Source organism: Schistocerca gregaria, unplaced genomic scaffold (assembly GCF_023897955.1).
Source record: "Schistocerca gregaria isolate iqSchGreg1 unplaced genomic scaffold, iqSchGreg1.2 ptg000422l, whole genome shotgun sequence".
Classification (NCBI taxonomy): domain Eukaryota; kingdom Metazoa; phylum Arthropoda; class Insecta; order Orthoptera; family Acrididae; genus Schistocerca; species Schistocerca gregaria.
The window spans coordinates 6,290,201-6,295,247 of NW_026061853.1; positions in this window are offsets into that span (position 1 = coordinate 6,290,201).

Genomic DNA, 5,047 nt, shown 5'->3' on the forward strand with positions numbered 1-5,047 from the left:
ATAAGTACAGCCGTTTCAGAGAGAAGAGCGGCCAAGTGACGATCTGGCTTTAAGGCGATTCGATAACAAATGACGAAAACGGACGGATTTCTCAGGTTTTTACTACATATGAACACTTTTCACATTCTCCCGTGGAACTCGGCTGCTAGTCCTCCTTTCATGCAGAATCTTAAGGTCCTAGCTCATGTCCAAGCACCAAAGCCAGCTAAAAAGTCAATAATCGATACCTAAAACTTGAATTGTACTACTTCTTACTGGCTATTACATCAACTTAGAAGCTTCATCTGTGTTCTACTATGGTGCTTTTAGTGTCTCCGCATACCGCATCACGCGACATAGCTTTGCAGGCGATAAGTACAACCGTTTCAGAGAGAAGAGCGGCCAATGTGACGATCTGGCTTTAAGTCGATTCGATAACAAATGACGAAAACGGACGGATTTCTCAGGTTTTTACTACATATGAACACTTTTCACATTCTCCCATCCAACGCGGCTGCTAGTCCTCCTTTCATGCAGAATCTTAAGGTCCTAGCTCATGTCCAAGGCACCAAAGCCAGCTAAAAAGTCAATAATCGATACCTAAAACTTTAATTGTACTACTTCTTACTGGCTATTACATCATCATAGAAGCTTCATCTGTGTTCTACTATGGTGCTTTTAGTGTCTCCGCATACCGCAGCACGCGACATAGCTTTGCAGACGATAAGTACAGCCGTTTCAGAGAGAAGAGCGGCCAAGTGACGATCTGGCTTTAAGGCGATTCGATAACAAATGACGAAAACGGACGGATTTCTCAGGTTTTTACTACATATGAACACTTTTCATATTGTCCCGTGCAACTCGGCTGCTAGTCCTCCTTTCATGCAGAATCTTAAGGTCCTAGCTCATGTCCAAGGCACCAAATCCATCTAAGAAGTCAATAATCGATACCTAAAACTTGAATTGTACCACATTTTACTGGCTATTTCATCGACTTAGAAGCTTCATCTGTGTTCTACTATGGTGATTTTATTGTCTCCGCATACCGCAGCACGCGACTTAGCTTTGCAGACCATAAGTACAACCGTTTCAGAGAGAAGAGCGGCCAATGTGACGATTTGGCTTTAAGTCGATTCGATAACAAATGATGAAAACGAACGGATTTCTCAGGTTTTTACTACATATGAACACATTTCACATTCTCCCGTGCAACGCGGCTGCTAGTCCTCCTTTCATGCTGAAACTTAATGTCCTAGCTCATGTCCAAGGCACCAAAGCCAGCTAAAAAGTAAATAATCAGTACCTAAAACTTGAATTGTACTACTTCTTACTGGCTCTTACATCAACTTAGAAGCTTCATCTGTGTTCTACTGTGGTGCTTTTAGAGACTCCGCATACCGCAGCACGCGACATAGCTTTGCAGACGATAAGTACAACCGTTTCAGAGAGAAGAGCGGCCAATGTGACGATCTGGCTTTAAGTCGATTCGATAACAAATGACGAAAACGGACGGATTTCTCAGGTTTTTACTACATATGAACACTTTTCACATTCTTCCCTGCAACTCGGCTGCTAGTCCTCCTTTCATGCAGATTCTTAAGGTCCTAGCTCATCTCCAAGGCATCAAAGCCAGCTAAAAAGTCAATTATCGATACCTAAAACTTGAATTGTACTATTTCTTACTGGCTATTACATCAAATTAGAAGCTTCATCTGTGTTTTCCGTGGTGGTTTCAGTGTCTCCGCCTACCACAGCATACGACATAGCTTTGCAGACGATAAGTACAACCGTTTCAGAGAGAAGAGCGGCCAATGATGATCTGGCTTTAAGTCGATTCGATAACAAATGACGAAAACGGACGGATTTCTCAGGTTTTTACTACATATGAACACTTTTCACATTCTCCCGTGCAACGCGGCTGCTAGTCCTCCTTTCATGCAGAATCTTAAGGTCCTAGCTCATGTCCAAGGCACCAAAGCCCGCTAAAAAGTCAATAATCGATACCTAAAACTTGAATTGTACTACTTCTTACTGGCTATTACATCAACTTAGAAGCTTCATCTGTGTTCTACTATGGTGCTTTTAGTGTCTCCGCATACCGCATCACGCGACATAGCTTTGCAGGCGATAAGTACAACCGTTTCAGAGAGAAGAGCGGCCAATGTGACGATCGGGCTTTAAGTCGATTCGATAACAAATGACGAAAACGGACGGATTTCTCAGGTTTCTACTACATATGAACACATTTCACATTCTCCCGTGCAACGCGGCTGCTAGTCCTCCTATCATGCAGAATCTTAAGGTCCTAGCTCATGTCCAAGGCACCAAAGCCAGCTAAAAAGTCAATAATCGATACCTAAAACTTCAGTTGTACTACTTCTTACTGGCTATTACATCAACTTAGAAGCTTCATCTGTTTTATACTATGGTGCTTTTAGTGTCTGCGAATACCGCAGCACGCGACATAGCTTTGCAGACGATAAGTACAACCGTTTCAGAGAGAAGAGCGGCCAATGTGACGATCTGGCTTTAAGTCGATTCGATAACAAATGACGAAAACGGACGGATTTCTCAGGTTTTTACTACATATGAACACTTTTCACATTCTCCCGTGCAACTCGGCTGCTAGTCCTCCTTTCATGCAGAATCTTAAGGTCCTAGCTCATGTCCAAGGCACCAAAGCCAGCTAAAAAGTCAATAATCGATACCTAAAACTTGAATTGTACTACTTCTTACTGGCTATTACATCAACTTAGAAGCTTCATCTGTGTTCTACTATGGTGCTTTTAGTGTCTCCGCATACCGCATCACGCGACATAGCTTTGCAGGCGATAAGTACAACCGTTTCAGAGAGAGGAGCGGCCAATGTGACGATCGGGCTTTAAGTCGATTCGATAACAAATGACGAAAACGGACGGATTTCTCAGGTTTCTACTACATATGAACACATTTCACATTCTCCCGTGCAACGCGGCTGCTAGTCCTCCTATCATGCAGAATCTTAAGGTCCTAGCTCATGTCCAAGGCACCAAAGCCAGCTAAAAAGTCAATAATCGATACCTAAAACTTCAGTTGTACTACTTCTTACTGGCTATTACATCAACTTAGAAGCTTCATCTGTTTTATACTATGGTGCTTTTAGTGTCTGCGCATACCGCAGCACGCGACATAGCTTTGCAGACGATAAGTACAACCGTTTCAGAGAGAAGAGCGGCCAATGTGACGATCTGGCTTTAAGTCGATTCGATAACAAATGACGAAAACGGACGGATTTCTCAGGTTTTTACTACATATGAACACTTCTCAGATTCTCCCGTGCAACTCGGCTGCTAGTCCTCCTTTCATGCAGAATCTTAAGGTCCTAGCTCATGCCCAAGGCACCAAAGCCAGCTAAAAAGTCAATAATCCATACCTAAAACTTGAATTGTACTACTTCTTATTGTCTATTACATCATCTTAAAAGCTTCATCTGTGTTCTCCTATGGTGATTGTAGTGTCTCCGCATACCGCAGCACGCGACATAGCTTTGCAGACGATAAGTACAACCGTTTCAGAGAGAAGAGCGGCCAATGTGACGATCGGGCTTTAAGTCGATTCGATAACAAATGACGAAAACGGACGGATTTCTCAGGTTTTTACTACATATGAACACATTTCACATTCTCCCGTGCAACGCGGCTGCTAGTCCTCCTTTCATGCAGAATCTTAATGTCCTAGCTCATGTCCAAGGCACCAAAGCCAGCTAAAAAGTAAATAATCAGTACCTAAAACTTGAATTGTACTACTTCTTACTGGCTATTACATCAACTTAGAAGCTTCATCTGTGTTCTACTGTGGTGCTTTTAGAGTCTCCGCATACCGCAGCACGCGACATAGCTTTGCAGACGATAAGTACAACCGTTTCAGAGAGAAGAGCGGCCAATGTGACGATCGGGCTTTAAGTCGATTCGATAACAAATGACGAAAACGAACGGATTTCTCAGGTTTTTACTACATATGAACACATTTCACATTCTCCCGTGCAACGCGGCTGTTAGTCCTCCTTTCATGCTGAAACTTAATGTCCTAGCTCATGTCCAAGGCACCAAAGCCAGCTAAAAAGTAAATAATCAGTACCTAAAACTTGAATTGTACTACTTCTTACTGGCTCTTACATCAACTTAGAAGCTTCATCTGTGTTCTACTATGGTGCTTTTAGTGTCTCCGCATACCGCAGCACGCGCCATAGCTTTGCAGACGATAAGTACAACCGTTTCAGAGAGAAGAGCGGCCAATGTGACGATCGGGCTTTAAGTCGATTCGATAACAAATGACGAAAACGGACGGATTTCTCAGGTTTCTACTACATATGAACACATTTCACATTCTCCCGTGCAACGCGGCTGCTAGTCCTCCTATCATGCAGAATCTTAAGGTCCTAGTTCATGCCCAAGGCACCAAAGCCAGCTAAAAAGTCAATAATCCATACCTAAAACTTGAATTGTACTACTTCTTATTGTCTATTACATCATCTTAGAAGCTTCATCTGTGTTCTACTATGATGATTTTAGTGTCTCCGCATACCGCAGCACGCGACATAGCTTTGCAGACGATAAGTACAACCGTTTCAGAAAGAAGAGCGGCCAATGTGACGATCGGGCTTTAAGTCGATTCGATAACAAATGACGAAAACGGACGGATTTCTCAGGTTTTTACTACATATGAACACATTTCTCATTCTCCCGTGCAACGCGGCCGCTAGTCCTCCTTTCATGCAGAATCTTGATGTCCTAGCTCATGTCCAAGGCACCAAAGCCAGCTAAAAAGTAAATAATCAGTACCTAAAACTTGAATTGTACTACTTCTTACTGGCTATTACATCAACTTAGAAGCTTCATCTGTGTTCTACTGTGGTGCTTTTAGAGTCTCCTCATACCGCAGCACGCGATATAGCTTTGCAGACGATAAGTACAGCCGTTTCAGAGAGAAGAGCGGCCAAGTGACGATCTGGCTTTAAGGCGATTCGATAACAAATGACGAAAACGGACGGATTTCTCAGGTTTTTACTACATATGAACACTTTTCACAT